Source organism: Dermacentor silvarum, chromosome 3 (assembly GCF_013339745.2).
Source record: "Dermacentor silvarum isolate Dsil-2018 chromosome 3, BIME_Dsil_1.4, whole genome shotgun sequence".
Taxonomy (NCBI): domain Eukaryota; kingdom Metazoa; phylum Arthropoda; class Arachnida; order Ixodida; family Ixodidae; genus Dermacentor; species Dermacentor silvarum.
In genome coordinates, this window is record NC_051156.1 from 215,918,902 (window position 1) to 215,931,252 (window position 12,351).

Below are 12,351 nucleotides of genomic sequence, written 5' to 3' on the forward strand. Positions count from 1 at the left end.
CTGAGCACCGTACACTTGATTGTCATCTTTTGGCGCCGAGACAGGATGGCCTGTGCTCTTTTGAACGCCAGTGAACTCTGAGTTCCGCGGCACAATTTCTGCGTCGCCTCGAACGATGGCGCCACGCTGCGTGGCGCATCCTTTAGGCGCTTTGCTTCTTCTAGCTGGGCAGTGCGCTCTGTCTCCCTGACGTTTTTCGCTGCCTGTCGTGCGGCTTCAACCGGTTTTCTTCTTCTAGCTGGTCAGCGCCCATATGGACCAGTGCAAAGTATGGCGTGCTTCGGTGTGATGCGGTGTGTTGGGGCGTGGTGGGGTGTGCCGTTACGAACATGCACTACACCCATCTTACGATTGTGGCTAGTATCATCTCCAACCAGTCTGCTTTGCCGGTAGTCATTTCATGCTTACATGTACTCTCGGCTATGGCAGAGCCTTTTTTTTTTTACAGCAGCAGAAACATGACTCATCTTGTTGCGAATATACTGCACCAAAACGGTGGGGGTCACCTATCACCGCTACGGCAAAAAAAAAAAAAAAATCATTACATTTCTCAGCAATCAACACATCGTACATGCGTGACGCTATCATGGCTAGACTTTATGCTTCAATGGTGTGTGCGAAAACCCTGCATGTCTCTGTCAGGATAGGAGGATGCATCGGTGGCAAAGAGTTCAACGGAGTGCTCTGTTTAGAAAAGTTCATTACAACAAATGATGATGCGAACACTGCGAGACATGGTGACGACACAATGCCACTAGGCAATACAATATTAGCAACTGTGCTTTATACACACAACACGTGTCCACATAATGCTAGACATGTTAGAGTTAATAGGCGCTTTGTACTATGCATTACTACTTAAACCAACAGACAACATGAACGCAAGTTGCACCGCCAAAGAAGGCGTCTGTGACGACGATCTAGTTGTACCTTACAAATGAGCAAAAAACGCTGGAACCGGGCTAGTTGCTCAAACTTTCGCGGTTCCTATGACACTCAGCGGCTGTAGATTCTGCGGTAACCTGCTTCCCGACCCTACAGCCCCTCCCGACGAGACGATATTTCGTCAACATCTTGATTTCATGTAACCTGCTTTAGTTCATCAATTAAATTGTTCTAATTATTTGTTGGAAATGATGACAATAAATACTATTTGTTGTAAAAAATATGTGGATCTGGGTAAATAGGAGAGAATGTGGAAGATAACAAACCACGAGCGATCCCGGCCTCACGTGCCAAGCAGTGACGTGCCAACTGTGAGGACTAGTCCGGCTTTGGTGGCGTTTGTACAGTCTTTTCAAGACCAAACGTAAATTAACAGGACCATTGCAATTTGTATATTGCACAAACTAGGTATATAGTTTTATGGGTAGGGGGCTCCTGCGTTGTAACAAATGGTTTTGCAAGTTTGTATTGCTTTGCAGTGTTTTCAGTTTTACGTAAGGTATTATTCACCGCTCTTGCCATATGCCGGACTTCTTAAAATGACCTGCTATTCCGAAGCTAATCTTGGCATACTTACCTGGTGTCGGGCTTCCGGCGATCATCTAGGTCGGCGCCCCGTGCCGAGGCCTTACCATTGCACTGCGGTTGGCTGAATCACGCCACTACCCCAAACCGGGGCAGATGGGACATGTAATTTTCGGTAGTGGGGCTTGGCGTTCGCGCCGGCCCCTTCTATGCTCAATTCAAAAATTAGAAGTGGCGACCTTGATTACAAAAAAATTAACTGGTCACCGTCCTTTCGGATACTGTACTTGGTGGTTCAAATGATTCGATGTTTAAATGCTCATTATATATCTATATTTTGTCTCTCGTGCAATACCGGGCCGACCCGCGGCGGAGGAGAAGCAGGCTTCAAGCACTCCGCCAAGTTGCAAAAACAAGTACAAGATGCAAAAACATCTTGGGTCCAAATACAACCCGTATCATATATCAAGCTGATAGGAACAGATACGACACTTTGACCAGCGTCAGTCATGCATGCCTACGTTCGCGCCATACACGTGCACGCGATCCCGCATATTCAGACTAGTGCCAACCAATCTGAGTGTCTTCTGTCTCCCGACGTCATGCTCTACGTAGGCTCTTTTCCTCAGTTCTGCTTTGACTGTGAAATGGGTAGGCAGGGTGCTGTACAGTCTGAAGCATAGCGTGCCTGCAAAGAACGACGGCATGAACAGAAAAGGGAATGGGCGCGGCGGCGGCGGAAGGAGGCCACCGACGATGAGCGGGCCGTGGACGCCAAGCGTAAACGTGCTGCCCGCCAGTATCGCGAGGCGGAAAGAAATGCAAACCATCCATGTGGCCCCGATCACCCGAAACTTGGAATGTTTCACCGGAGCAACGGTCAATCACCACATACACTTCGCTGGTCATCCACCTTCACCGAGTGGAATGGCACTGAATTTTTTCATGTTCATTTTTATGATTTGGGAGTGTCTTATTGACCCTTCTCATGACCGAGACACCTTTTTGCTGATCTGAAATAATTGTAACCACACCCGAATCATGAGCAGTTCCGCAAGTGTGGCGGTGTAGTTGTCGACGTACGTTTTTCCGAAGGCGCAGTTAAATTATTGATAAATGTTTCCTTCTTTGCGACGAAGAGAATAGACGGCATAAAGGCTGGACATGGCATATTCGTTACATAGCTTATGTTGGTTACAAAATCACAAATTCGGTTCCTGGCAGCAGCGGCCGCATTCGACCAGGGCGGAATATACGAAAACGCTTCAGTGCCCAAAGAACCTTATGTCTCAATTTCACCCGGGAGCGATTCCTCGTTTCTGTATTCCTATGCATGTGATGCGCAATAACACTCGTATTAGCCACGCACTAAACTTATTTAAACAAGACTTTGTGCGTAATTTCTAAGCAAATACGAATTTCGAAGACAATTGTGGCTAGAATTTTCATTTGATCGAGCGTTCACTATTTCTTGGCGGAAATGCTTAGAACAGCAGTGAAGAGGAATGCATACTCTAAATAGTTCTCGACCGTGTCTCATGCAACGGACCGTAGGAAAGAGAGAGAGAGAGAGAGGAAGAGAACATTTTACTAGATTTCATACAGACGTTTTAATGCGATTAGAATTCTTCGCAACCTTCCCCTGTTTGTCTGTCTGTTTGTTGGCCTGCTTTTCGGCCCGTACTTCGCCTCTCTCACGCCAACTTGGTTCATTGGGTAGTCCTTGGTCTAGTGGGTAGCATCGGGGGGCTGCGTTGAGCTGGGTCACTCAGTATGTGACATTTGGTATATGATACTTTTCAGTGGACCTCTTTCCCACCAAATTGATTCTGTGGATATGTAGCACTCGGCATGTGCCACTCCTCAATGAGCCTGTTTGACGTCATCTTGGGTCACTTGATATATGTGCCGCGGGGTATGTGCCTTCTTCAATGACAAAGGAATCCTTTAAAATTTGTCCGGTGCTGGGCTGAATTGAACCCGAACTTAAGATATGTGCACGCACACCCTACGCGTGCTCTCCGCGGCGGCTCAAGATGGCGCGGTGTGTTCCCAGGGAATAGGGATGTAGGCTCCCTAAGAGAGAAGTGCGAGAGAGAAGCCTGGTTGCAGTGAACGCCTTATACATGATGTGTTGCGCGTGGTGGCAATACCGTGTATCAATACCTAGCTTCAATGCTAATCGCATTAATGTCGACAGTCATGGTGAGATAGCTACTGCCGGAAGTATACTCCTGTCACAGTGTTCAACCCTTTACTCCATCTATATTGGCGTCCAAACGTTCGGACACGCTTGAAATTTCAGTCTGCCTTCAGCAAGTCCGGCTAAATTCCACACCGTGCGTCCTCCCAACCCCCCCCCCCCCCCCCCCTCGGCCCCGCTCCCTATTCCTCTCTAGTGCAGAAATTCAAATTTTTTCTCCTTTATGGAGGTTGGCATTTGCCATTGCCCCATTTTTTAGTCCACGTCACATGGCGAACGTTGTGCCGCGGTCATACGTATACTCTTTATTTTTAAGCCAACACCGCTTTCCCAATAACTGGCTCTTGCATAACTAAAAAAAAAAAAAAAAAAAAACGTTATTTTTTTTACGTTTGATCTTCCACGTGTTCTCGCCAGGTTTCAGGTAAAGGATGTTGAAGAAATAAAATGTGTCGTCCATAAACGTCTTCTCTTTCATAACGTATATGTTTTTTTCTTTTTTTCAAAGTCACCCAGCAAATGAGATTTCTGCGCTGTTTTCGCAATTCACGCGAAAGCGTCGGACTTAATGGGAGAGGAAGCATTCAGAATAAGTTTAGCGAATCTCGCAAAAAGCGTAACATGACCTTTCGAACTTACGCCGACGCGTCTAACTTTGTCATATGCAATCATACTAGGTGTAGCATCAGGTGCAGCATTTTTTGTCTTAAATCATCAGTTTGAAGTCATATTTTTAAGAATGCTAAAAGCGTTTTTTGGGTCGTAAGCAACCTCAGTTTTGTCCTCTTGCAGTCTGTATTTTACTATATGGCGAGCAAGCGGCTCTCTGATTTTAAAGGTCACAGACAAACTCGCACCAGGAGATAAAGAAAACAATAGCGTATGCGAAACGCTGCTTCAAAAGAGAAAGAAATAACGAAAGAAAGAAGAAAATAAAGCAGGACAAAAAAAAAAGAACTTAAAGTCTCAACTCAAAAGCAAGTGATGGTGACGTCCTTCATGTTGTCTTAGCGATAATCATATATAAATATACCCTTACTGGTCCACAGCGCCTCGCTCCATCGACAAGACGGCATCGTATCAATTAAGAGTGCATCGTATACGCACGACATGCGTTGACAGCATTGATATCAGCTTGTCGCCAATGAGGAGGTATATACTAGGTTTGTCAATTGCACTGCTGGTGAGAAAGATCGCTAGACAGATAGGTAAGACAACACGACCGAACGATGGCGCTTAGAAGAAAGAGAGTAGAATCTGTGTAGAAACTGTGCAGAAATACAGTAGAAAAAGGCACTGTGATCTGTACAGGCACTGTACAGCAGATCGGTACTGTGATCAACAGTGGGTGAGGCAGGGCAGTCTTAACCCGGAGCCAACGTTTCGACGGGGTACTTGTCTTTGTCAGAGCTTGGTTTCAGCCCTGACGAAGTCAAGCCCTATAGTGTCGCATCGTTGACTCAAGGTTGAGCTTTGCCTTGTTCTCCCACTCTGGTATACTTCGTCTTAATGTTCATTCGAACCCTTTGTGAGTTTTTGTCTGAAGCGATTTCGTTCCTGCTGTTTTCCTTTGTGTTAGCAAAGCGAGCTTCAGACTTTCTTAGCTGCAGGCAAATAGTGTCACGTGGTGCGCACTGAGTATGCACCGTCCGGGTCATGTGCTCTACGGGTAGAAATGAAGCGCCAGTACTTCGTTGATACGCGAAACTGTGCTGCGATGCTGAGGTGTAACCACGGAGAAAGAATTCTTTCTCCGTGGGTGTAACACAGCATTCAAATTCTATATCTGCTGTACTTGAAATGCCGTTCTACATTGAAACACGAATCATGTGAATGGCTGATCAGCCGTGCTGGTACTGGAGCTATGGTGTTCCCCGACATTACGTGAGGCAACCGGATATACTATTCCGTAGTGTGGCATCCGTATCTTTATGGGCTTGGATTTACACACGCATGTTTGCTGAAATTTCCGTGAATTGCAAAAACCATAGGTGGGCAAAATAATGCGGCGTTCTTCAATGAATTGCGAACATCACAGCCCACTTATATCTTTTAGAAGTTCATCAAAGTCAATTATTGTGCTATTATATAGCTCACACGGGTAAGAAAGAAAACACTGAAGACCGCATGCTACGGCTAGTTGGCCGCACTGTTCTAGTTCGAGAACACGTTACGTTTATTTAAATGAGCCTATGGTACTTGCTCATAATGGTGCGGCGTTTGTCTAATACTCTGCGTAAAATGCAGGAAATAAACCACCGAGTGGCCCCATCTTACCCTCCCCATCTAGGTAGCTGTGAAAAAAAATTTTTGTTCATCAATCATACAGCTATGGAGAGAAAGGGTAAGGCGGACACACTGAATGCAAAAAAGAGGTATTTTGGAAAGCTTAACCGCTTAACCATCGACAGAGATAGCGAGACGTTATCGCAAGCTTCCGAGGAATCGCGGGGGCGTTTTGTCCGCACAGAATCAAAGTGAAAAGAAATAGATAGAATGAAAACGGAGAAAGATCACGCCTTTGTTTCTTAGGAACCACGTAACGGACCGCCAGGGCTTGTCAGGGGCTGAAGGAACAGACAAACAATCAATTTAAATGTTGTAAACAAAAAAAGAAAAAAGAAAAGCCTAGCTCCAAAGGCTTGTGCTAGAAACTGCGCCGCTTGCTGACAGGCTTTCCATGATACCACAGTTCCCAGACGTATACGTTGCGTGCGTTGTCAAGAGCGTGAAACTCTGAACATAAATTTTCGTGTCGCTTGGATACGTGGCCGAGTGTGTCACGTTATAATTTTTTTTCGTACACAGCGGAATCACCTTCTAGTTTTATTTCGTAAAATTGAAACGTGACACGTGCTGCGTGCCTGACGTGTTCACGTCGCTTCGAACTATTGATTGGTTCGGACTTCGCTTCGTCGCGCACCGCAGACTTGTGCTTATCTTTTTCTTTCTTTAGCTCTCTCTAAATGCCAAGCTAAACCGATACAGAAAGGAAACCTTTCGTGCGTTGATTTTCATAGCTAATAATGGGGGCCGCATAGAATCGATGAACGATAAGAACGGTGCACGCTTTCGTTTACAACCACTATATTTCTGCTTGGCCGCTGTGCACGTTTCCCCAGTATGAAAAAAGGGCGAAGAGTTTACAGCAACATCAAGTTTTAGCTGGCCACCGTAGTTAAACGAGGCGCTGTAGCTTCCCGGACGATGTTCCTAGCAGTATGCTTGGGTGACACGTCGGCTCGATAAAACACGTGGGACAACTGCTTCTGCGCTACATAAACAGCAACCTGGAAGCTACAGGGTGTATCGCCGCGCTGGCGTGATGAGGAGCACCACCAGCGCGCTCGTACACGAGCTGAGACCGACGAAAGCATTTGTCAGCGCCAAAATTAGGGAGTTTTAGCTAGACGCTCAGATGTGTATGCTCAGTAGGAACGCTAGTGTGTTTGCGCACAACGCTCTTTCCAGCAGCGATAGTCCCTTGGCTCCGCTGTCTAGTCGATTGAGCTATTCATAACGATAGGTACATTGACTACGTCGTTGTAATAATGCGTTAGCATTAGGAGTGCCAAAAGTAGAAAGAAGTGTATGTATGTATGCATGCGTGTATGTACGTGTGTATATGTGTGTATGTACTATATATATATATATATATATATATATATATATATATAGGGAGAGAGAGAGAGAGACAATTAAATTCACCGTGACCAATCGAATCAACGCTGGTGCCACAAATCCGATACGCCGACATCCATATCACGCATCCCAACACGAACGTCAAGTCATACCGAATGAGGCCGACAAAATGATTACAAAAGTTCTCATAGAACCTTCGTCCAGCCTGTGGACCTGCCCTGCCGTTCTCGTGCAAAATAAGGACGGCAGATGACGTTTCTGCGTTGATTATATGAATTTGAACTATCTAACTCACACAAACGTCAACTACCTGGCTCGCATCGATGATGCCCTCGAATACCTTCATGAAACTTGCCATCCATCGACCTTAGGTCCGGTTATTGGCAGATTTCAGTCGACCCCATGGACCGCGAAAAGACTGCCTTTATTACGGCAGATGGCGTGTACCAATTCAAGGTAATGCCGTTTATAAAAGAAGACAGCAACAAAATGGCCCGTTCTGCACTTTCTGCAACATAATTGAATAATCGAAAACAAATAACGCACACACGCAGGCACGACCGCGCATGGATAAAGTACCGGCTGCCTCTTCTTGTTCAAGCTATCTCACAATCTGTTCATTGCGAGAACTATCCTGCATGAATGATGAGTAAGTGACGTTCGAGCCTAAATACATGCAAGAAATATAACTTGAACAGTGATTAAATGCACCCTTTAGTTTCGGTGCCCAGAGTGAGTGCATTGGCAAAAAGCAGAATACGCGGACAAGCACGAAGACAGCCGCAAGAGAGAATAAAATGACAAGGCATCAAGTAACTTGAAGATGCCAATTCGAGAGACAACGATAGCGACAAATGTATTCTCGAGGCGTGGACACTCCAAGAAACTCGACGCAAAGGAAAACGCCCGACTAACTAAATTAAGTTTTATTTGTTTCATCAGTTGGCCTCTTAAGCATTATACCTGTTGTTTCAATGGTCTTAAGTTCTTCACAACGACCGTTCGGTTGAGCACGAAAAGCATTCGCAGAACAAGAGGGTTCCCACAGGGTTTTCGCTTCATGAATAATGCAGGGAGGTCGCACAAGTACTCCAACTGCCAACCTTTATTACGAACTGGCCAATTGAATTCTATTTGATAGCCTCTAATTTGAACATTTGGCAAATAGAAAAACATTGCAGAAACGTTCCCGCCTTCTACTAATGTTCATTCCTCGGTGGGACGCGAGTTGGGGAGCACACAAATCTACAGAAACAGAAAATCTACAGGAAAGAAACCACGACCTCGAGCAATGCCATAGCCGCCAAGCTACCACGGCGGGCAAATTGAAGTGTTGATTTGACGTGTGACCGCCTCCGTAGTGCCGCCTAGACGCTACGTACGGGGCTATAATACCTGCTTTGAGCCTGCACGCCGTATGTTGTCCGCTTTACATACTTGCGTAGGGTTTATTTTTCGGAAATAGCAGGAACATACAGTACCGTACCTTTATCTTAAGTTTATCCTGTTTATCCGCAACTGCTGCCGTGTCTACTAGTAGCGTTTCGTCACCTTCTCATGTCTTTTACTACTACTACTACTACTACTACTACAACTACTACTACTACTACTACTACTACTACTACTACTACTACTACTACTACTACTACTACTACTGCTGCTGCTGCTGCTGCTGCTGCTGCCGCCGCCGCCGCCGCCTAGTGGTAGAGCGCCCGCCTCGGCTGCGGGAGGCTATGGGTTCGATACCCACCGCCGCCGGGCACCCACTGGTTCAAATGGGTACAAGCGTGCCCCGGCCTGGCGTTCGGCTTTCTTTGGGGTCTTGCGCTTGGGAAAGGAGCCTGCGCCCTGAAGTCCCGTCGAAACCAACGTGAGCACGGTGGCGGTCGCCGCCGCCGCTGCTGCTGCTGCTGCAATATCGAAATAAGAGGAAAAGAAAGCTTCGCCTAAAATATCACCACCAAAGCACTCCGTACAGATGGTTAGCCAGCGTTTAATGCTGGGCTAATCCCGACGGTTCATAAAAGTATTTCTCAATTATGAGGTTACACACACGTTCGGCTGCAACGGAGAGAACGACGTCACTGACGGTGTGCCCGCAGTCCGCCGTTGTCACTGAGTTTGATGTCTCGAGTTTGCTCGGCGAGTGGTTAGCAGCATTCGCCCGCCATTGCCGCTTGCGACTATACGAAATTAAATTGCTTCAAAATTTATTCTGTCCATCACTGTAAGGCAATAAATGGCTCATACCCCCGTAAACGCGGCCTCTTCATTACGACGACAGAAGTGAACTTCTCCGCAGGAATGATGAGCGGCAACGCATCCAGCTGTAGAAGAAGAGGACGACGACGAACGCGGGAGCAGTGGAACGAGCACGCGCCGAGCCTGAGCACGAGCGCAATCCGAGGGGCGCCAATGAGCCCGCTGCGGAAGAAGACGACGACGCTCGAGCCAATGCTGACGAAGATAGTTTTGTGTGGCCAGGCGACGGACAGATGCGTTTTCGTTTTCCTGAGCCATGTAAAGTTATATGGCTAGGCGAAACGAAAAAAGTCACAAGCATGCGCGGCACACGCAGCAAAGCGTAAGCTGGTAGAGCGGCTCAAGAGTAGCTCTGATTTCGGCACCAAGCACAACATGGTCTTCGCGGCAAAGTCTCTTCGCCTCGTTTTGACGAGAACGATCTGAACGGCCCGCCCAGCGTCGACGGCGAGCTGTGGCTTGTAATGATCTCTGCACAGCAGTCTGCTGAGCTCTACAATTCGCTTCTTCAGCAGCGATTCGTACCTTGCGAGGAGACGCCATAACGTGTACCGTATCCATAATACGTGGCGTTATGGATCTCACATCTTACATCCCCTGCCCGTGGCAGGGTACGTTGTTGTTGATGATGATGATGATCATGATTGCTTATTGGAATCTTCAAAACGGGCTGGCGACAAATAGTCACCTAGCCTGCTTGAGTTAACCAGGTTCAGTTACATGCAGCATGCAATTGCTATATGCACTTTGCATTTGCAGGCAAGGTGCCTGCAAATCTAAAGTGCTTATTCTTTCTGGGGCTTTACGTGCCAAAACCAGTTTTGATTATGAGGCACGCCGTAGTGGAGGGCTCCGGATTAATTTTGACCACCTGGGCCGGTTCCTTAGCGTGCACTACAACGCAAGCTTAACTAGATGGCACCACCATACTGGCGGAGGCTCGGGATCGCGTTGATTGCGCGCGTCTCAATCGCATCTCGTCGTCTGGGCCTGCGCAGCTGCGCTTGCAGGCACCTTGACTAGATGGCGCCACCATACTCAGCTGATCGTCTAGGCTCTCGCTGGCCAGCAGCTCTTCCCATCGCTCCGCTGTAGGGTGTTGTACGGGGTGGTACGGCAGTGATAGCCTGACATGCCCACATGATATGAAATGAGGTTACTTTAGCTGAGCACCATGGGCAGCGAGGAGGGTATGCCGTAGGATGTATTTTACTGAGGATGTGCAAATTGGGATAAGTGCCGGTTTGAATTTGTCTCCAACTGACCGCTTCCTCTTTATTTAGTGTTCGGTGTGGTGCGGAATAGGTTCTCCTAAGTCCTCTATTGTGGTTTAGAATTGCCGATTAGTCGCACGGGACGGGAACGGGTTCCTCATGGGAGCAGTTGGAGGGTGCTCGGCTCGTGTACCCTCGAGCTACCCTATCCGCCGCCTGGTTTCCCTCCAGCCCCATGTGACCCGGGGTCCATATTATCCGATGCTGAATTGGGTGGGTTTGTGTGTACTGAGATGCTCGCCAGTGTCTGTCGCGCTCAGGATGATACCGAGGGCAGGCTGGCTGATGCGCCCTTGTAGGTAGTTGCGGCAAGCCGCTTGGGAGTCCGTCATAACTGTGAGCGATCGTCTCTGTCTGTAGCCGTGGACAAGAGCGAAAACAATGGCTGTTTCTTCGACTTCGGTGATGTTGTGGCACCATATGGAGGCGCTGGTCAGTTCTTGGAGTGTGTTGTTCACAACTGTGGTGACTGCCCTGGTGTTCGTGACTGTAGCGTGTGCGTGCCCGCTCTCCCACTGCGGCACACATGCGCGTAGCACTGCCGGCCTCTGCCGCCGACTCTCTCTGGGCTCTCGCCCGCCTCTAACAGTGTCGACAACGGCGTTTAGCCGTTCCTTCACGTAGCCAGCATTTTGACAGCGGTTGTGTGCGGTCACACAAACAACGCGCACAACTGTTGTCGACGGCGGCGGCGTTTTGCCCGTGTTCGCACCGAACGCGCGCGGCGTTGGTGACGTGTTTATGAAGAACGTGCCAACCTTTGCCGTACACCCTATGGCGGTGTACCCTAGCGACCATAAGGCCATGGTCCCTGTGGTCACTAAATAAATGAAAACCACCGGATCATATATATTTCTCATTCTTTAATAGTTCAAATAACCAATTACACCATCACATCTAAATAGTCATAATTGGAAATACGTAATTCCCACCATAGTACAGCTTCGCTGGTCTTCCACCTCCACCCCAGTGGAAGGGCTGACAGTTTTTTTTTTTTTTTTTTTTACATATGCTGCCTCTAACAAGAAAGCAGTCATGATTAAGTAAAAAGAAACATACTTAAACTTGAACTTGTTAGGAATGCTACTTAAGCTTAACAATTTTCGCAAGCGCTAAAGAAAACGATGATCGCAATAGAGAATATTACTTAGAGCAAGTTAGGGGGTTCCATGTTATGGCTTTCAAGCAGCGATGCACTACAGAATTCAGCTCCGAAGCAACGGTTAAAATGTGCTCAAACATGTACGAATCCATGTGTGGAAAACGCTAAATGCTCACTCGAACACAAACAAAGAACAAAGATTTCTGAAGAAGTGGCACACCCGTTTTATTTTTGAAAGAAAAGGCCAACTAGAAATGAACATTGGCCCATTCTGAAAAAAAAAAGCAGAACTCAGGTTGTATATATTGCATGTATAATCATACATCCCATACGTTATCGATGCGTCCTGTCAAAAAATGTATCTTATATGACTGAGCATTATATAACGAGCCCATACT

At 47.2% G+C, this 12,351-nt stretch overlaps 1 non-coding gene and 1 pseudogene across 1 annotated transcript; one reads left to right on the forward strand and one right to left on the reverse strand.

Annotated features, from left to right (window-relative positions):
- Positions 1-1,514: 1,514 nt before the first annotated feature.
- Positions 1,515-1,677, forward strand: LOC119447003 (U1 spliceosomal RNA). The gene has a single exon (XR_005190901.1). It is a non-coding gene; the product is annotated as a U1 spliceosomal RNA (small nuclear RNA).
- A 142-nt stretch (positions 1,678-1,819) lies between these two features.
- LOC119446939 (U2 spliceosomal RNA) lies at positions 1,820-1,981 on the reverse strand (annotated as a pseudogene).
- Between the last annotated feature and the right edge of the window lie 10,370 nt (positions 1,982-12,351).